Raw genomic sequence first — 22,091 nt, 5'->3', positions numbered from 1 at the left:
TCTGTGACTCAGGAAAGCTGTTCTTTCTTGTTGCATGCCACTGATATGTGCATCTCCTCTTTCCTCTGTTAATTTCATCAACTAAATCAAGTTTTCAGATGACATGGTCTGTTGAAACTTCTGATAGATCAGTACATTATTTGAATAATTCAATATTGCTGGCATGGCATTAGATGAGTTTTTTAAGAATCAATGAAAGTGTGCATGCATGACCTTAATGTCTCTCATAACACAATAGAAAGGAATTGCCATTTCTCTTGTTCATCTTGACCATTCTTCTAGAATATACTCCACTGTTTTACTGCTGTCTTTGTCAACCCATGTTCACCTTTGAAAAATAATCCTGCTAAAGAAAACAGATGTAAGGTTTCTCTCACCAGGCTCGCTAATTAAGTGAAATAGTTGCTTTTAGTTATGTCTTGCTGACTGTTTTTAATAGTTAAGTGACATGGCATCAAGTGTGGTCCAAATTTCACTCTTTAACAAGGACTCTTAGGACATGCCACTGTTGCCAGTTATATCCTGTATATCTGTGATAACTTTTCTTCTTGACAGACTTTTGTAAAGCATATTCCTAATAAAGTGCTTATCTGTCAGGGAGACATTTGAATATTTCGTCCACAGTGAGATGAAAACATATGTTAAATATATGGGATGCTTTTTCTTTATGGTTGAATGTGTATAAAGTAAGAAGTGTACCAATTCTTTTAAATATTTCTGATTTATATTGAATTGAAGCAAAATTTGGCATGTATTTTTATATTATCTTACAGTAATATTCATGCTGCAGAACAAAATATATTTCCCAAAGTTTCAGACCTTGTATCTGGGCTTTTAAATGTTCTTTCTTGAATTCCCACATTTATTTAATCTTTTACAGTTCTCTAAGGCAGAAGAAAAGTTATTGAAAAATAATTCCATGCAATCTAGGAGACTTCTGCCAGAGCGGATGCAATGCTGAATCTGATGGTCACCAACGTAAGGGAGTAAATCAGAGACTTCAAGATTGGAGGCAGCCTGGTGGCGTTTTCAGTCCTAAAGGATATGAGTCAGATAAGGATTCAAGTTTGGTGCCTGAACTTTAGGAAAGTAAACTTCTTGTTCTTTAAGGAGGTAATCAATTGGATCCCTTGAGAGACTGCCTTCAGGGACAAGGGAGTGAAATGGAGCTGGCAGATATTTAAGGAAGTCTTCCATAAAGTGCAAGAACTTGCAATTCCCAGGACCAAGAAACTGGGCAAGGAGGGCAAGAGACCAGAATGGCTGAGTAGGGAACTGCTGGTCAGACTGAAGGGAAAGAAGCAAAATGCACCAGCAGTGGACAGGTGACCTGGGAAGGGCACAGAGTTGATGTATGGTTCTGTACTTGGCAAAGAATAGCAGGAAGGACTTCTACAGGTATGTAAACCAGAAGAAGGTCAAAGGAGATGTGCCTTCCTGATAAATGATACTGGCAAACTGGTAAAAATGGAGAAGGTTGAGGTACTCAACAACTTTTTTTACTGTCTTCAATGGCAGCTTCTCTTTCCACGCCTTTCAAGTGGATGGATGGCAGGATGGGGGAGAAATGTCCCTCCCACTGTAAGAAAAGATCAGGTTTATGACCACCTGAGAAACTTAAATGTACGTAAGTCTATGGGATCCAATGAGATGCATTCCAGAGTCCTGAGGAAATTGGCTGCCATTTACCTGAGCAGTGTTAGCTGCAGGCAGTGAAAAAGTTCTCTGAATCAAAAAGATCCCTCATCACACTAAAAGGAGTGTTATTTTTCGACCTGATATTCCTGCTATACCTTCACAATGTCTGGACAAGCATTACAGCCTCTGAAGCAAAGCAGTCTCAAACAGCAATTTCAAATCCTGCCTCCTCTGATATCTGTGGCAAAAATCCCGATGGAGACAAGATTTCATCATGTTTATTCAGGCTCAAAGATATTCCTTAATGTTTATGAGATCCCATTATGGAAATGAAATACTATAAAAGTTGCTTTGACAGCAATTTCCTGTCCACTAGCATAAAAGCAGATCTGATTAGGCACAAATATTAACATCTGGCACAAGCCAGGGTTGCACCCACCAGTCACAAGACTAGAGAGGCACAAACATATGTAACACAACCATTTTACCACCTTTCCTAGGTGTTCATAGGTCTTCCATGAAGTAGATCTCAGCCAACACAAAGAACTGCATAATTTCTTCCAAAAATTACTTAAATTAAACATTGATAAATTACTTCTCCAATATGCTATGTGTTGTATAGAGAATTCATGTGAATGTGAGGTGTTGTAAGGTTTTATTAGCACTCTTTTAGGATGACCTTACATTGCTCATAATTGGCAAAACGACAGGTGAGTCACATTGGTTAAACCACAACACATGGCCTTTCTAAATGCACACCAAGAAAGTCTTCATGCTGCACTGGACCAGGAAGGCCACCAAGTCATCAGTGAAGCGCTTATTAAGTAGTTAACAAGAGTTATTCTCCTCTGGAAAATAACTTTGTCTCATCATGGCATACCATAGAAAAAAAATGACACTTGCTTTTGCTTCTATGATGTGAAGATGAAGATTTGATTTGCAGATACTTGAGTCTAACCAGCAAATATAGGACAGGCCAGCTTAACAGACTTGTGAGCATGGGAAAAATAAAAACAACATACACTTTTTTGTACACTAATGGTGTGCTTATGTATCAGTCAAATACTTCAATAAAGACACAGGTCATGGAACAACAGTTTTAATAGAGCAGTTAATTCTAGATTGAGTCATTTTCTAGGACTTAGTTGACATATCTAATATGTGAAGGTATGTGACTTGCAATATGGCTGGCTTTATACTCAAAACAACATATTGTTAAATTTATATCAGTATACAATTACGGAAGGGAAGACTGCTTCAACAAATCTTTTGCTTTCTGCTGTCCTTCTAAATTCTGTGTACAGCTCTTCTGCTGACATCCTAAATGTGACATGCTGCTCTTGAAACAGAATAGTAGTTTCAGTATATTTGTCTTCTTTCCTTAGTGAGTCCCTCTATCATCAGCTTACATTTCCTGGTCCATTTTGATGTCTTATTTTGAGTCATGAGTTTAGAGTTTTCCACAGATTTTTTCCAAACTCTATAGGTGCTAATATGTAAAAGAAATAATGAAAGGATTGGACATGCAACTTGTTTGAGACTGAAAGGAAAATAAAACTTCAATTTATTGTATTAGCTTATTGCTTTACTATGGCCATGCAATTGATCCTGTAATAAATGGAAAAAAATGGAATGTTGAGGATTGTAACTGTAACTAGATCTCAGATAGTGAGAACATCCTGTGACAAAAATCTAATCTATTCACTTCCATGCCTGATATTACTTGTGATTTTCTCTTTTCTTCTTTCCTACATATGAAGGGCTTCTTTCTTACTTTTTTCGTTTTCAGTTATTTCTGATTTTCTCCCTTTTGCAATGTTCCCTGTAAATTTTTATATTAAAATCTTGTTCAGACTGGTAAGTTTTGTAACAATGACAGTATTTTACTTTCAATTGCAGTTTCATCCAGAATAGTTCACTTCATAGAAATAAGACACTTTTCAAAAGCAGACATTTCTGCGAATGAGAACAGGTAGCAGTATAATGATAAAAATGCTAGACAGTAGCAAAGAACAAACTATTATTGTTAAAAAAGTCGTCACTGGACTTTTAATATTCATGCAAAAATTTACAAAATATATTTATTTTGTTACTTTTTTTAAATGATGCTGACATTCTGCAAGATCTAGTCACAATTACACTCACAACATTGAATTTATTCCCTTGATGAGTACTTGGAGTAGCTGAATCAGTGAGAGCGTTTAAATTTTTGGTGCCAGAGAGTCTAAGTTTGCTGTATTAGGATAACCCTTTCCTGATTTCTTCTTGATTTTTAATGGAGTGTCTCTCTTTTTAGATTTACTTAGAAATTCCTATCTCTTATGCCAGAACGTTTGGCAGCTACTGGGATGATTTACTTAGTTGTGAATTTACTATCTTGCTTTTAATCCCAGTCAAATGATCCATCTGCCTAGTATTCACTTCCCTGTTGTTTTCTCAAATCAGTCTCAGAAATAGGATTTGTATACTGGTTTGTGTATTATGGTGAATTTTTTTCCTTAGGTCTGCTAATGTTGTGTATTATTTTTAGCTTTGCAATTAAATAGTTTTGTTCAAATAATATCCAAAACCAGTCATACTCTGCCATTATAGCTGTCATAAAGTATGATATATCCATAGAGTGACCAAAGAACTCACATTACTTAGCAGAAAGTTAAACATCTATTGAGTTAGTATTTAATCAGATAGGCATAAGCCCATGTTTTAGGAGGAGAGGTACCAGGCTTCAAATCACAGAGCATGCGCCATTCTACAGCATTCTAGAGCAGTTAGAGCTCTGATGAGGATGGCATTGATGCATATCCATGCTTAGAGAGAGGAAAGATTCCCTGTTCAGAATGTAAGATATACAAAGTGAGTGCGTCATTGTTCAAGAATGAAGCAGAATACTTCAGAATGGAGCATCATCTCCCTAAGAATCTTGCCAGGGTCTTGCCTGTGTAGCATTTATCTTAGGGCACAAGAGTTCAAAAAAAATTCCTTTGTGTATATTTTTGTTATTTTCAAAAAAACCTAGCGTCCTGGATTAAGTAAAGTGCCTCAGAATGATATTTGTAGCAACCAGTAAATTCAATGGATGTAGTCTAGTAGTTAAAATGGAAGTAAGAAGATATTTCTGCACCCTGGTTACTTGGCATTGTAGCTCTTGACTTTGAAGGAAATGCAAATCTATTATGGCACTTTGGAGCTATACACTTTGGTGAATAGATTTTTTTTCACAAATGTTCAGCAGTGCAGATATTTCCTAGAATGAAAGTGATGTTGTTTCAATTACCTTCAGTTTGACTTAGAATGGCTTAGAAGGGCTTAAAGTTATTTCTGTCATGTCTTAAGAAATGTCAGGTAAAGTGGGCAGTCTGGGAGCATAATTTCCCAGTCTCTCAGATTGGAATTGCTAGATTTTGTAGAAATAAATGCAATTTCAATGAGTCACTTAAACCTCTCTTTCTTTGACATTTTTAAGTGTCGTTATTATGAAACTAAAGAACCACTTTCTCATATTTGATGGTGTGGGTATTTCTGTCTTTACATGTCAGTCTCCTGCCATCATTCAATGACTGTTTTAGTTTGGGCAGAGGAGGGATAGAAAGTGTTGGGTGGGCACTAAACCACTGAATTTTTGTGTAAAATGAGACACAAAGCCTCTCCTAAATATGGTTTCATCCTAAGCCTTTTTATGGAGGTGTCACTAGTTAGTATGCTTTCAGAGAACAGTTTCAAAGAACAGGTGATTACAAAATTTGTTGGAGTGATTCACTCCAACAGCATCAGAATTTGAGAATTTAAAATATGTGATGACATAGGGAGCAAATACTATGTTAGACAAGTAGACCCATTTTGGATCACAGAGAACCAAAGTATTTATTCTCCAGAGCTTCAAACCTTCTAACATGAATGTAATTTTTAAGTGAGAGGGGATAGCTGTTTCACTGCCTTCCTCACAGATGCACTGCTCTTAGTTTACTGGTAACTGTTTTAATCACAATAGGTGGCTAACCTTGGACAATTTAATATTGTGTTATTTTCTCCAGTATAACTGCATAAAGCAATAGAATATGGTAATTGAATTGATAAGGAAAGAGAACGTGGCACATGTATTACAAGAAAGAGCACTTAAAATGTAAGATGCAGTTTTCAAAATACTTAAACAGTAATATTTTCACACTTTTTATGAACATCAGGGAGATTTTTCAGATATTCATTAGGATTTTTTTTTTTTAAGTAGAGGTATTATTGTTGCAATAATTTCATTTTTTCTCTACTGTTACTTATGCATAATAATGGCTGTTAGTTGGTATCCAGAAAGACTTAATGTGCAAATGAATGGGAGTCAAATATGTTCTACGATGAGCACATACACATCTAGTCAGATGATGATGGCAACATTTCTAATTGTAATCCAGATTTTCTGTGTTTTTATCTTTTAACCTTTGTTTCTTTTACTTTTCTGTACTCATGACAAAGTTGCAGCAAGGTTTGTGTCTTCAAACGAATCTCTTTGATTTGAAGTTCAGTCCATTCAGAAATGGATGACATATTACTAACTCAAAGGCAAAGTTTCAAAGTTTTTATAATGAGAAGTTTTATTTTCAAAATATGAGCTTTTTGGTGTGTTCAGAGAATCAAACATCTCCAGGAAAACGGCCACTTTTCTTTTTTCCTCTTTCTTTTAGTGGTGCTTTTTGAGACACTAAATTATTTCAGTTCTTTCTGGAGGATTTTGTGTTGAAAAGCTGCCTTTACTGACGACAGTGTCATGTTTGCATAACTGCATGCCATATTTTTCCAATTTGCACCACAAGAGAAGAAATAAAGTTTATAGCATTTATCAGACACTGGGTAGAATGCCAAATCCAAGACAAGGTTTTTCTGAAGTCTGCACGTGCCAGGAAGGTAATGGATAATGGATTGGTAGTAAAATGTTGATACCGGGGAAAATACTGGCCTGCCATGAAAGTCCCAAATGGAAAAAGGAAAGCTGTAGCATAAAGATTCTATTGCCAAAAACCAGTGAGATCAAGTAAATGAACGCAGCTGCCAAGCAGCAACATGAGTGACATTTTTATGGTTGAGAGACTGTTTTTCTAATTCTGAGCTTCCCAACTGAATAAAAACACACGGATGTTAATTCCTCCCATCAGGCCTACTGAGGTGCTCTCTCTCCCAGTGGAGAGAAACTGAATCACTGAATAGGAGCTATCAGCAATGGCCCAAAGATGAGACTTCCCTGAGCAGAGCCACTCACAGGTTGGATGAAATAAAGGAGTCCTATGGAAAAGACAAAATTTATTTTCCCTCCTTGAATAGTTCTACCATAGAGAGCTACATTTGTCTTTGTTTTCACTCTTTACATGACACAATCACATTTCAGCTTTCATATTTCAGGTATGTTTACCATACCACAAAGACACTGCTGAGCCTCTGCTAAAATGGCAGATTGGAGGTAGGTTGTTGTTCTGTGACTTAAAAGAAATAATAGGTTTATGTCAGATTTGATCCATGCTACTTCATTAAAGAAAAATGGAAAGACAGAGACTCCTAAAGACTTGATAGGGCAGTAATTCCATATTTTTAAAAGTTCTAGTTTAGTTCATTATGATATGATAGTGAATAAGGTGTGAAATGCAATTATTTTCTTAACAGAAAAAGCCAGTACATAACACTGCAGGCTTTAAACAGTAGTAGGAGCCAAATTTATATGAAATTGAAAAGATGTGAAAACTGGGACAAGTATTTTTGTTAAATAATACTTTTTTCTGTCTTTAATTTTGTATGTTTCCTAAAATAGTATAAACCACAATTATTTTAGAAATTAATTGAAATTTAGTCTTTATTTCATTTTACACATGTTGCAAGCACAGAGGTAGGGGGGTTTTGCTTTTATTGGGTTTTTTTGGGTTTTTTTTGTTGTTGTTTTGTTTTTTTGGCGGGTTTGTGGAGTTTTCTTGGAGGGGGGGTGGGGTTTTTTTGTTGTTGTTGGGTTTTTTTTTCCTTTGGCTAAAGAGGGAATGGAAAGGATTACTCAGTCTTTCATCAGTCAGAAATATCAGAGAAGAAAAAGCAAATTCCATGGGTAGGACTATATGTCGAATTCAAGATGCAAACTAGACTTTCTGTGCTACCAAATGCTTCCAATTTATTCCTGAATATATTGCTTGGTTTCTGTTGCACTTTGGCTTGGCTCAGCAGCACTCCTGTACCTTACAGGCTGTTCTGAGGCAAAGCTGCAATAAAGGCTTTGGAGAGCTCAGCTCATTATTATTTCATTCTTCTTCTCCTCTCTTCTCGAATGTAAATCATATGCTTCATTGGGAATTTTGCTTCTTGCTAAACCTTTAAATAAATCCTTACCAATGTTAAAAACCAAAGATGAAAAATACTCTTCCTAATTCATGAGTCTCTGAAATCAGCAAGTAGTTTGCTCGTTAGATTAGTCTTTTTTTAATGTATAAAATATATAGCTTCTCACTTGGTACATCTAGCCAAAAATACTGCAACACTTCTCCTTAAGATGTAATCACAGTTTTCTTGAGCCTTCTGATATAGATTTCCTTTTATGTCTTTTAAGAGGCATTAAAATTGGAATTGTCATATTCATGGGAAGTAATGTGAAGTTAAAAAGAACAGGGAATGGTGTTTCGTAGCTTCTTTGTTTCAGTGGGCCATGGTGACCTGGCAGGATCTGAGTAGCTGGTAAGTGAAGGCACCTGCTACAAATCCCCTCCATAATGTAATTTTTTTTCTCCCAAAGCTGCTCTTTGGTTCTCTGCCAGAGAGCTTTCTCAGTCAGTCTGTTTTCACTCAGTGGAGACCAGACGTGTTTATTTCACGCATTTTCCATGTTGAAGTGATGTGGCTTCAGACTGCTCACTGAAAACAGAATGAGGCCCCAGTCATTAATGCTGGCTGGAGGGTGAGCACATTTTAGCCCAAGAATTTGGGATGGAATTTGAAAGTAGTTTCAGACATTCTTCATGATTTGGTGATTTTGGGTTGTGTAAAGTAATCTGAGGGTTGTGTGGTGAGTATACACTGTTGTTGGAGATGCCATGTAATTTGTGAGTGAGAATGGCCATGGTTTGGTAGTTTCTGCTTTTGATGCCTGTTTGTCTCAGTTGTTTGTTTGTTTGTTAGTTTTACTAGACTGCCCGACTACTTGATGTAGGCACATGTTAAAAGACTGGACAATTGTGGTTTGTTATCACTTTATGAGGTATTAAATATTAATTAGAGTTGATGGTTTAGGTTATAGAAGGAAAAAATAATATCTGGTTGTGAAGAACAATAATGAAATTTTGGAGAGTAGGGAATGTATTTTTAGAGATCCTGCTGGACTTAATTACTGTGCTTTCTTAATAGTTGATGAGGGAAGCACATTATACTCAAAATAGCTCACCAAGGCTGCTTTGAGTAGTTTTAATTTGGAGAATTAAAAAAACTTTTAATGGGAAAGTAGCCTCTCAACAGAGAGAAAAAATGGAAAGCAGTAATTTCTTTTGATTTTCTTTGTTTTGACAAAGTATATGAAATTTCTAGGGAAGTATAGCTGTGTGTGTGTGTGTTTATATCTGCATGTCTATATCTACACACTTACATGAATATGCACATATCATAATGAATTTTAGGTTGTCAAAGGGTTGGTGGTACTTTTTTGGTCCTTCCAATAAGTGGCAGAAGTGGCACCCAAAATACAAGTGCACCGTAGGGCTTATTTATAAACCTCTAAGAACTTTCTCGAATAACAATTTTTGGTCAAATGGTGCATAATTAGGCTTTGGTATGGAACAGTCTTAAGAATTGTCATGCTGTTTAAATAATTGCAGAAACATGTAAAGACCAACCAGTCACACATTTTCTTTTCAAGTTTCTAAAAGAATTTCAACAGCATGAATTGGACTGTCACAACAGTGGTAGATGTTCTTATAGAATTGAACTTTGCAATAATTTTCCCTTTGTACTATTACGACATTGGACATTGTGAACCTCAGCAGGCTCAGTGAGTGAAAATGGAACATCACAAAAAATAAATTCCAGAGCTGTCAAATCAGGACACAAAAATAATTTTAACTCTTGTAGCACTCTACATTATAAAACTCTTCTGTATAACACTGAACATGGCAACAACTTTGGTGTTTGCTAAATGGAACAGTGTCTTGGTTCATGCCTCAAAAAAGCAGTTATGACAAATAACCTGAGCAGAGAGAGAGAGGGAGGAGTTTGGACAACCAGATCACCTCATTTCAGAATTACTAGTTATTATAGCAGTGATAACTGAGATTTCCATCACAATAATGCAGAAGACTTTCACACTGAACTAACCTTAACTGGTTGTCTAAATGTCATGGGCATTGCAGTCTCTGCTTTGTTAGGAGTTACACAGCCTAATCAATTAGAAAAAAAATGACAAAAAATTAAGCATGTCTCTGAGTACAGGCTTCATTTATCTGAGTCAATAATTTCTGTGCAGAGTTGAGAGCAGATTTAATGTTGCAGGCCTTCCAGTTTGAGTTTTTAGGATAAGGCTAGACTTCCAAACAAATTCACTGGTAGCCCACTCCAAGAGCAAGAAAAATTCCTGTTGCCCCAGGAGATGTTGTAAGAGGCCTCTAGATTTTGATCAAAATGCAGAGGCAAAAAGGGTAGAAGAACCAACTGACTATAAGGCAAAATAATTGCCTTCAGCTGAATATTCAGAGAGGCTTAAGTATCTTAGCCAGTAAGGCTTATGACAGTCCTGTGTTTCTGTTTGTCAGCTTTAAATCTGTGTTGTAAAAATCTCGCAAAGCTCTTGCAAATGGATATAATTTTCAGGTAGGATTCTTAAAGGTAAAAGTGACTTTGAATTTCATGATTACAAGCCAATCAACAAACATGACTGCAGTTGCCATAAAAAATTATCTGAAGATTTAATATGATAGAAAAAGTGACATAATTTTAGATTAAAAGAACATAATGAAAACTATTTGTCATATGCAGTTTTAAGATAGACAGAAGCAAAACCAATAGAACAAGCATTCATTTTCCTATGGGCCATCTACGGTCTATATAAGATACAAAAAAGTCAATATAGGACTGGCAAAATTCCATTTACTAGACATTTATAAAGAAAAGCCTTTTACTTTTAGATGAGGTATGCCCACAGTCTGGGGAGGATATCAGAAGGGTAAGCAAAATTTTCTGAAAGACGACCAAGAAATTTGTTACACTGCTTTAGTCATTGGCCTGACTTATTTAAAATGCTTTAGTTTCTACAGAGTCTATAAATTCTTCTTGAAAGTTCAGTAAAATTATGTAGCCCTATAAGCATCTGATCTGAGCTACAAATCACACTTTGTTCAGAAGTTTCAGTCTGTGACAGGAAGAAAATAATTAAAGTGATTCCCTGAGAAGAAAGGGCAGACTGAATATTTTGGCAGAACCTAACACACTTTCATTACTGGTATTAAGGGATGAAGGTTCCCCTCATGGTAAGTATACCTTGAGTTCTCCAGCAAAAGTGACTGACAATGAAATTTATGAGGGAACGAGTCTGGCAAAAAAAAGCCAACCAAAAAAACTCAGAGAAAGGAAGGCAGTAGAGAATACTTGAAATGCAACTGAATTTTCTTGTAGATATTAAATGACAGTAGAGGAAGTAGGGTTCTCATTACATCTGAATCTATTTGCCTGGGAAGTACTGGCAAAAAATATTTTGCACATTCCTCACAGAGCTCTGACTGCTGTCACCCCACTCTCTGCACAGAGTATAATGCTGTATTTCACATGACTTGATCTGGGACCTATAAAGTCTTTTGGAGAAAAGTGGTAAAATTACTTCAGCTGTTGCTGGATTTGGGTTTGCTACTTTATTCTATTCTATTTGGAGAGTAGTGTTGCTACTGCATGTAGACAATTTTAAGTGACCTAGTAGATTAAAACTGGAACTATTATTACATTACTGTTAGTGGTTAAAAGAGAGGGAAGTACAAAGTAGCATCATTACCGTCAAGACACTTTCTAGCTTAGGAGACCTAATGTGATTTAAGGTAAAAATCCTTGCCTTGGGAAGTACTCTGCTTACTTTTGTACTGAAGAAACATCCCTTTCAGTTCTAAGATCGTCAGCAAAGAACTTAAGCTCCATCACCCAGTACACTTAGATCACCTTTTATGAAGTAAACAGAGCCAAATTGCTCTGAAAGGAAAATGGAAAATACCTTCTGTACAGCTACCAGCACTGGAGCCAGTAGCTGTATTTGCTCTGACTCACACTGAGCTGTTGCCCTTCTACTCCTCCTCACTCTCTGCAAAGCCGTGATTAAGTGCTAGAAAGAAAGTATGTGTTTCAGACAGCCAAGGGATGGTGGGAAAGAAGTGATCTGTGATTTAATCCAAGTGGCTTCCTGGGTATGAACGGGTAATGCAGAGACCTCAAAAGTCTGTGTAGAATAACACAAAAAAAAAAAAAAAAAAAAAAAAAAAAAAAAAAAAAAGAGACACAACTGGTGGCTTTAAAATTATTTGATGCTTTTGCACATACTACATTTTGAAAATGGCTTTTTCTGAGTCTGGAATGTTCTATGTAGGACAATGAGTGTCTTGAATAACTCAAGGCATAGCCTTAAGTGTAGTGTAGTTATGCTCATGTTATCTGGGTTAAATATCAGTTGGAAGACACATATCTATAAAATCTGACCCTTCATCTGATACAGAAAGAAATCCTATTAAGATGGGGTTTTTTTCCAGATTAGCTGCTTTGGGCAATTGTACCACACCCAGAAGCTTGGAGAAACCGCAGATAGAGAAATATAGATTTTCCTTTTTTGACAAGTTTGTTCCTTCCATTGTTAATAAAAGTTATCCCAGTAGTCTTTCTGTAAAAATCTGTACATCCCTGTGTTCTGTGTGTCAATATTTTAGAATGGGATGCAGAAGTGCCTGGTGTGGATAACAAACTAGCCTGGTAGTAAGAGTAGCACATCTCAATGCTGTGCACTGTGGCTGTGGTAATAAACATTAACTTCATGCTAAGAACAGAGCATGCTAAATACCTTTTTCTTTTTATTTTTTAATTTTTCTTGTTTTCTTTCTCTTTTTAAGTTGCTGGAAAACATGACATATTTCCTCCTATTTTTTGATCAGGACAAAAGTGAAGATCTCTTTGAAGGACGTGTGAACGAAATGAACTTTGCATGTAAAAGTACTTCAATAAATACTTTGGCATTAAGATTAAAATTGGAGCACATTCTATCCCCCTGCACTTTGCCTTCCTCCTCACTACTTTCTGAATTTGCTTTTCTTCAGGTGACCTGAATTATGCTTCTATTCCATACAGGATTTCTGGGCAAGGCTGGTGTCACAGGCTGAGCTCCTTCAGTAAAATAATACCTGTCATCTTTTTTTTTTCTCTGTAGTAGCCAGCTCAACATAGATCAGAGAGTTTTTTTTTTCTTTTGTAATTAATAATAAATCTAATATGCTTTTGTTATTTTTCTGCAGGTTGCTTTGTCTCAGAATAGATCTAATTTAGCCTCCACAAACACACCTCCACCCAGCAACTGAAATGGTTTTAAAAGAACAAATAAGGTTAAATTGGCAGTGTAAGTATCTCTTGATGTGACTTAAGAAAAATTTACATGACCCAGTAAGCACAAAATGAAGAACTCTGTTTCCATCTGGAAAAGGCAGTCTTTCTATGTGTGAAGTGGTAGAGGAAATGGCATTGAATGTTTTTTGATCATCATTTCCTTGAAATCCTTCAGATGCAACATCCCCAGAGACCATTTTGCTGAGAGGAACAAGTATTCAGTGACTTCCTAGGGGAAAAAAATAAGCCAATGTGTCTGTCTTTGCAAAGTTATACTGGAGTACATATGCCTTCTTTCTTTCTCCTATGTTTTCAAACTGCCTTCCAGGACAGTATTATGAAAATGTAAAAATATTTTTATGCTGTCTTCAGCAAATATGATTTCCCAAGATAGTAAATTCGAAAAGATATTATTAATCAGTAGAAATTATACATTTAAGGCCAAAGAAAATTTATTTTTCCTTTGTGTTCACATTTTTCTCATTTAAAATGTAAGTTTTGTGGATCATCTGGGACAAAACTATTTCCCATTTGAGGCCATTTAAATTAATTATCAAAAAGTTTTATTTTTGTAAATATATATATTTTTTTTCACAGAAAAATAATTAGATAAAAAAGTAAAAGGGTACCAGATGCCAGAAGCGATCATATTTTCTGCAACATTGCTAAAAGTCAAGGTAGTGTATCCTGATTTTGCCTACAGAAATAAGCATTTGTCTTTGGGCAAATATGTGTATAAATTCACATTCACTTGTATCATCATCAGTCTCCCCTGATTCCTGCACATCAGCCAAGGCATTGAGAGTCCTAGGGACACAGGGTGAAAAAATGGGAGCAAACAGTTCCAGAGACTGGAGAAGATGGGCTCATGATATTTGTTGAGAAGCAGTTTTTAGAGGGAATATTCCAAAGCCCCTGTTTTTGTCTTGTTTTGTTTATTTGGTATTTGGGAGATTCATTCTGTCAGATGTGGAACTCTTGCTTGCAAAGCACTGCTGATGGATTTCCAAATGCAACACCCAAGTGATGTGAAGCAGACTGTGTCAGCTGGTGAGAGCTTTGGTGAAGCCCTAGACTGTCCAGAGGCTTCATTCTTGTCCTGCAGCTCTGTATGAAGTGCACTGGTCTCTGAAATGTGCAGTTGCTCCAAACAGGGTCTGGATTTTTTGCAAGGCTGTTCCCGTGGCTGCCCAGGGGTGTGTCTGTGATGGGCCTGTTGCTGTGGAAACTAATGTGGTTCTAAAGTCAGCAGTAAGATTTCCTTCTGCTTTGATTCCCTGGAGAGGATGAGCAAGTCCTATTCAAATGCAATTGTTCAGTGTGCAGCTTTAGCAGACGGAATAAAGATAGGAAGAATAAATCTGTATTAAGTTTCAGGAATTTTGCTTGTGCTACTGATGCCCTTTTTTAACCTTTCTTTTTCGTTTCTGCAGAGCATTATCTTACGTAAGCTCTGCTATGCTAATCAATTTGATGTTTGGGAGTGATTTTTCTTCTCTGTATGCAGGAAGTTGGTGGTTTTGGTGGGAGACTACATTCTTCTCTCTGCAATGATGGGGAAGTAGAAAGCTTCCTGCTCCCCCAGAATGATCATGTGCTATTTTTGACCTTTTCCAGTAATGCACATTGTGGGATTTTTCCATTTGTTAGTAGGGGTTTGTGTAAGGTTTTGGTTTTTTTTCCCCGCAAGTAAATAGAAGCACAGGATGTGGCTTGAAGGGAGGAATTTGCCAATGTCAATTTGTAGCTCCCTTCTAACTGGGCTCAGGGATTTACCATTGTACTTGTTCCCTTCTATTCCTCTGCTTGTGACAGCCCCCACCTTATGGTTTCATCATTGCCTAATATTGGATTGCAGAGAATTAATTTTAGATTTCCTTTTTTAACTTGCAGAAATACTTTGTTCTGCAACTTGTCATCAGTGCTAAGCTACTAATTACAAAGTACATTCTTCCAACATTCCCAAAGTATTATTTTCCTCAAAAGCCTGCGAAGTGTTCAGCACCTTACCTGCAAGGACGTGCAGAAGCCTATAATTTTGGAACCAAACTGTGTTCAGTGGATGTTTAATCAAAAGTTGCAACTGAAAGATGACTGTTGTTACTTGTAAAAAGATGTTGTCTGCTTAATGATTTGAAAGCTGCCTTCTCCCTGAAAGGCCTACAATTTACATGCTTTAGGAAAAACTCTTAATGGCTAGGTCAAGATTGCTGCTGCAGTTGGAGAGAAAGTACTTCAAGTGTTGCTTCTGTGTTCCCTTAACCTGGGACAGGCTGTCCAGTGAGTTCCTTTGAGTAAACCAGCCTTTAGTATTCTCTTTTTCTGCCACTAGTGTCACTATGGGTCCTTTAACTTGAATCATGGGATAAGGCAGTAACAGGTAAATGCAAGAGAGGGCAGTGTTGCTGGGAAGTGTGATACCACTGAATGCTAGAGAATCCAGCCTGGGGGCAGATACAGTTCTGTAACACCTCCTTGAACCTCCCAAAACCTCTTTGAATCACCTAAAAATGGCTTGGACCACTTAAGGGAGGAGCAAATATGGTCTGTCTTGCAGATGAGGCGGTTTTGATGTATCTATTCAAATGAATGACCAGTGAATCAAAATACTAGTTTTCCTTATTCAGTAATCATTATCAAGGCTATTCAGCAGCCTTAATTTGGGGGTACTATTAGGATTTCGCTGCTGTAGTTCCATTGACTTCAACGGCATGACTTCTGCTTCTCAGGGGAACAGGAAAAGTAGCTGGACTCATATTTTCAAAGTTTCTTTTAATTCTAGTTACTAAGTAGGTCATGACTTTCGCTTACCATGTGTTTCCCATAAAAGCCCTGGCTGCCTTGAGTGCTATATTATAGGTTGTCTGGAAGCTGCAGACAAAGTGCATGCACTATGCTAGAAAGACTTTCTGAAATATCTTGTGTACACTAGCTGAGGCTGCCACATGCTGCTTATGGCTACAGTGTCTGCATGTGGTCACCGTTATAGTGTTCACACTGCAGTGTTCTCCAGAAAAATATCCAATGATGAAAGAGCATCAGTGCATACAGGATAATGTAAAAACAAGTTAAAAATAAATCTGTGCAACATCTAAGGAGAGGAAAAAGAGACTGTGCAGGACAATCCAAGCCTGTGCTTTTGTGGGCAGTGGCAGGGGAGAACTAAAATCACATGTCAAAACAAATACATCGAAAGATATAAGAAATATTTTCTCCTTCGACATTTATCTTTTGTAACAGAAACCAAGACTGAGAGTTAATAATCTGTGTTATGTCAATGTAGAATAGCATAATCTTCAGCTTGTAGAAGGGAAGTTAAAGGGTGATCAACCAAAGCCAGCACTTTACTGAGCTATTTTATTAAATGTACTGTTTATTTGGCATGTGGCAATACAAACTACAAGAATTTTCGTGCTGGAGAGGGTGTGTGGGAAGGGTTGTTTTGAGGTTTATGTTGCACCTTTGCTAATGGTTATAAACTTTCAAGACTGGAAAACTGACCATTTGCATGTAAAAATCATCTTCGTGAAAGAAAAAAATAAATTTACAATTTTTTTTACCTTTGTTCCTTTTTTGAAAAACTATACTTTTTAAACTTTGCTGAATTCAATGTAAAGTCTTCCATTTTCAGTTATCATAGGACATTATTTAATATTCGTGTCATCTCAGTCTTGTGGCATAGATGATGGTCTTGCAACCACTGCTGTGGTTTCCTCTAATGGGGCAGATTGTGCTGCATACAAAGGATACATCCTGGGACAGCATAGCTGTCTTCACTGGTATTCCAGAAGGGACACTGATGGCTTGGTAATATTTCTGGGAAGGGAAGGAGAAAGATTTGCAGAAATGATTGCCCGAAGTGTAGTCGAGCTGTAGAGCAGACGGATGAGCTGCTGGCATCTGGTGTGTTCCCTCTCAGCCAAGGCTCAGTGCCAAGGTATGATGTCATGGACTAATGGATCAGGCTGGTGCTGGTGCATCAGGACTACTGCTTCTGTTTTAAGGAACAGTTTCCTGCAATGGCCACAGGTAAACTTTGATGAAGGATAAAGTCTAGGCAGACAGGTTTTGGGCAGAATCCTGCAATTCACTGCTTCTGCAAAGAGGCAACTGAGTAGCCACAAATTCTGGGCTTGACCATATACTGGTTAAAATTTGTGGACTTTCTGCTGAAAAAAAATTAGAATTACCCATGCTGTTGGAATTCTCAATGGGTTTGAAAGACAAAGATTTATAAACGAACATTCTTGCTATTAAAAAAAAATAATTAAAACAGCAGAGCTAATTTCATATCTGTGAGTGATCTCTTTTTGGTTAATATTGTACATAATTTTAATAAATTGCTCTGTAATTTAGAAGAAGGGGAAGAGAATAATCCCTGGTGGAATAGAGAAATTCTGAATAAAGATGATGACCATGAAATTTTTCTGTCTGTGCTCTAGTATGGCTTTCAGAGTCTGACATATAGATATAATAACTGAGGAAACTATGTGATGGCTTAAGTGTTTTTTGGAATAGGGAACCTTTCCTGAACAGACAGAACCTTGGATGGATGGATTAGGAAAAAGGCAAATGTCTTGCTGAAAAATCTGTCTTCTCTGCATCTAAATGAAGTTGGGACTGTAAGGCTTTTATGAGGAAAAGCTGATGATTAAGTCTTTTCAGTGCACATAAGCACGTTATAAATCTGGATCTGAACTCTGCAATGTGACTGACTGTACAGCAGGGTGTATCTGAAAAGCTATAACTTTGAAATCTGTGGAAATATTTTGCAATCCATTCTCCAGTTCTGCACCTTGAATTAATCAGTTGCAATTTATACTTCTGTTTTCATTATGGAACACTCGAGTAACTTACATAGCAGTACAGGAGCTAGATTTATAGTGGAAATGTATTAATCTTTGTGAGATAAATATCTAAAAATCCTATTTGTAGGCTAAAAAGAAGGAAAATGTGCGGGAAGGTGAGAGGGATCTGGCTGTGTATTTAGTCTTTAGTATCTGTTTAGCAGGCGTGTTCACAGATAAATAGGAGCAGTCTTCTTTGTTACAAGAAAAAGTCTCACAAGGTTATATGAATTTCTTTGTTGTCCAGGTTTGTTCTGTAGAATTATTCTGACTTATTCATCAGCAGGTTTACCCCGACTAAATGAGATCCAGCTTGTGTTCTCTGTAATATATGAATGTTAATAAATAGTCATGTTATGGCCAGGTATATTTGATCTGAATTCATTATGTTAGTGAAACTCACTTAGCAACTATTATAAACCTCAAGAAACTATTTGAGGGTATAAATGGAATCTTATTTTTAAGGTGGCTAAATCTGAACTTTGGTTAAGAATCACGAAGAACTTAGAAGTGAAGTTGAAGGAGCTCCTCTGCACAGAGGGGGGCAGAAAAACACAGGAAAGTTTGGAGGGCGGTATTGTTTCTGCTTGGGATTTTGCTTTTTGGGGTTTTTTTTCTTTTTTTTTCTTTTTTTTTGGTTGTTTTTTTGTTTTTTTTTTGTTTTTTTTTGTTGTTTGTTTGTTTGTTTGGTTTGGTTTGGTTTTTTGTTTTTTGTTTTTTTTTTTTAATTTGCTGTGGTTTTGCTTAGTTCTGTACCTCTGTGTCAGAGGACTTAATTCAAAGGAGAGCTTGAATTTAAAACCCAAAGGAGGAAGAAAAGCAGGATGCAATTCTCTAAAATTTTCTGTTGTTATGTAACTAGGAGAAGAAAAATTGATATTTTTTTCAATGATGAAAGGGTTTGTCTTATTTTTCTTCTTCAAAGAATTAGCCTCTTGCCTGACAACAGGTGAAAATAAAATATTTGGGGCTTACTTGCTAAAGTGGCCCAATTATTTTTTTTTTTCCTGGATTGTTTCAACATTAATCATGACTCTGCTCTGGAGCAGTGTCAAGAAACCTTGACGTATCTCTAGTAATGTTTTCTGACAGATGTACATCATGATGTGATGAGTGATTTGATTGTACCTTTCCCTGTACTAAATTTCTCTTTACTCCTCTGCCTATGACTCAGACATTTTACCATTTCTGTGTGGAAATGGAGACCTGTCTACATTTGTCAAAGCTCTTAAAGCTGTCCCAAGGCATTCTCCCATGTCATTGGTAAATGTGACAGATTTGGTGTGTAGAAAAAAAGAGCAGAAGGAGACAGGGAGTGGTTCGTGTGTCACTTCTCATCTAGATTACAGCAAAATCTACCAAAAAATAACTTTAAGGGCTAACACATTTATGCAAAGCAACTATTCACATTGTGTACCCATCTCACTAGTTCTTTTCTCAATAGGTACAAACCATTCCCCTTCCTGCAAACTACATATAGGACTGAGGGACCACATGAGATGGAGCAGCGTGAGATGTTGTACAGCAATATCATTAGTGACCTATAAATGCTAGTGAGAATATTCTGTAGCTGTTACACTTATTTGAATGTAAGTTTGCAGCAAAGCTAAAATACTACTGTTGTTTTGGGTTTTTTTGACTGAAGCATGCTGCTCTATCAGTCTTGATTGTACCTATTGGATTCTTGTGCACACACATATATTGTTGTTTATGCAGTTAGGAAAATGTGCTGCATTTTATTTATCTGTTTTTCAGGATCAATTCTTTATGGTTGTATTTATCCTTTAACTTATAATTGGTTTTCAGAATTTTAAATCTATCCCAAATAGATCTGGTAGAATTCTTGGGTTTGAATGTTCTGTAATTTGCTTTACTATCAAAAGAGGCTATACATAAGACAGAAATATTCATGTGTCATCCTCTTTCATTTTCAGTTTAGGCTGCATCCGTTTTATTCCATTCACTCTTAGTAAGTCTAAGGGCCATTGTAGAGCTGTGAATACAGTTCTTTCAGCAAATAAAAATTAGCCTGAACTTTGGCTCTTTTTTTTGGGTAGAGGTTTCTTTTGTGAGGCCACTCAGACGTGGAGTACTCTATTTATCTGTTTCATAATGAATTTTGGAAAAAGTAGGTTGGATGCTGGGAACCCACTGACCTCCTTGCCCTCACCACACAAGTTCTAATGGATTTTTTCTCCCCGAAGTGTCTTGCTACATAAACAGATGACCTACCTGTTTACCAGACTTGTTCCTAGATATGAAATAAATTTCTGTGACTCAGTGCTTCCTATTAAGCAATATTACCAGTATTCAGACAAAGGTGGTGGAATTTTCCATGCTCTCTATGGCAAATAGTTTATTTCCAACACGTCTGAAAAACCTACTGCAGATGTCTTTCTGATATCACTTCCTTTTAGAAACTGAAGAGATATTTTTGGTATCTCAGAACTAGGTAATATACGAGTATTTATACATTAATATTATTACACCAGTTATCATTTCCCCAGCTGTAAAATGAGTGGAACAGCTAAAAACACAGTTTTCAGATATGCAATATGAAATGTGAACAATTTTCTACAGTCACAATATGAAAGGCTGCTGCTGCCTGTCGACTGTTCTGTGGTCCATTGTTATTTTATTTAGTCATAATCTTTGATCTTCTACAACACCATTCAGAAATTTTAGGTGGGGTGCTGCAATTATCTGCAAGAGATTAATTTGTTACTGCATAGATCCCCCATTTGATTGTTGTCAAGGCTGTGTCTATGTGGCCATGAAAAAAATGGATCTGGGCATACAGGGAATCTTGAGCTCATGTGTTACTCATGAGTGAATTTTTATTTCATAGACTAAGAAATGAGTAAGATCCTCTTCTGCCCTTTTGTGTCTGCCTGGGTACTGCAGTATCTTTTGTCAACCTGAAAAAGAGGTCAAGAGCTCAGTAGGCAAGAAAGCTGAACTTTTAAGGTTTATTTTCCAGGATAAAGGGAAGCAGGATCATAATATTTCTTTAATCTTGATTGGAGAAGATTTCTCTGTGAGTCTTTCCTAAGCTGTGTGCTAAAGAGTTGGAAGGGAATAGGTGTGTATGTGGTTTTTATGTGTGTACTTATATGAACAACAATGGATATTAGGAGCTATTCTAATATATTTTTTCTATTTTGATGAAAATTGTACAGAGATCAATACTGGTTAGCAACTTCACATGAATGCAGTTTGCAGAGACTTCATATCTGGCTGAATGTAATGTTGGTGTAGAAAAAGAAATGATAAATTAACTCCTTGGTTAAAAGATCTTACATGGTAATCAAATCCCTTTGTATCAAAACAAACTACCTTTGCCTCAGGTGTGGGTTAAACCTTACCAAACTCTTGACTGGGAGACAGTGAAGCTGAATGAGTTTTCCCTAGCTAAAGCATCAGGACACCCAAGTTTGCATCACATTGTGTATCATCTCCCAATAGAGTCAGTATCAGGATTGGTTTTGGTCCAAGTCATAAGTATCCTATTGTAATTGTCCTCCTCTCCTTCAGATTGTTTTCATAGCTCCACTGAAGTGTGAAGATCTGAAGTCTAAAGATCTCTTACATGATCTGTAGTGTAAAGTGGAGTCGTTTGCATGGGTGAGTCATTGATTTGACTTACAGTGACTTAAGGCTTGATGTTTAGCAGTGAATGGAGAATAATTGAACTGAGGGCAGTGGCACTGAGTATAAAAAGGGATATGGAAGACTAATGAAGCCCTGGAAAGCAGAATGAATTGATATCTTGAAAAAAAATTACAAGGCTGAACAAATTATTTTGAAAAAAATTTGGCTGAACTCATTCTATAAAAGTCTTGCGTGGCCATAGCCAAAGAAGTGGTAATTCTTGTCTTGGCCATGAGTTTACAGTACTTTTAATGTTAAATACAGAGAGATGTATTTAGCATGTATATATAGCAATAGCTTTGAATAATGTATTGTGCTATTATAGCTAAATGTTTCACCCAAAGATGAATTCACAATAGATTAATCTTTCCTCCTCTAAAGATTTTGATT

General features: G+C 36.6%; 2 long non-coding RNA genes across 7 annotated transcripts in view; both read left to right on the top strand.

The window, feature by feature from the left end:
- LOC148223969 (uncharacterized) overlaps positions 1-22,091 on the top strand; it is a 134,416-nt gene that overhangs the window by 99,195 nt on the left and 13,130 nt on the right. The window lies entirely within an intron of this gene.
- The window catches only part of LOC148223970 (uncharacterized), an 82,914-nt gene that overhangs the window by 58,330 nt on the left and 2,493 nt on the right, over positions 1-22,091 (top strand). For all 6 annotated transcript variants that reach the window (XR_015803208.1, XR_015803209.1, XR_015803205.1 and 3 more), the window contains 2 exons: positions 13,116-13,216; positions 21,585-21,674. This is a non-coding gene — a long non-coding RNA (uncharacterized LOC148223970). The remainder of the gene's footprint in view (positions 1-13,115; positions 13,217-21,584; positions 21,675-22,091) is intronic.

This window comes from Sturnus vulgaris, chromosome 4 (assembly GCF_052056855.1).
Source record: "Sturnus vulgaris isolate bStuVul1 chromosome 4, bStuVul1.hap1, whole genome shotgun sequence".
Classification (NCBI taxonomy): Eukaryota; Metazoa; Chordata; class Aves; order Passeriformes; family Sturnidae; genus Sturnus; species Sturnus vulgaris.
This window is presented reverse-complemented; position numbering and strand designations above follow the sequence as displayed.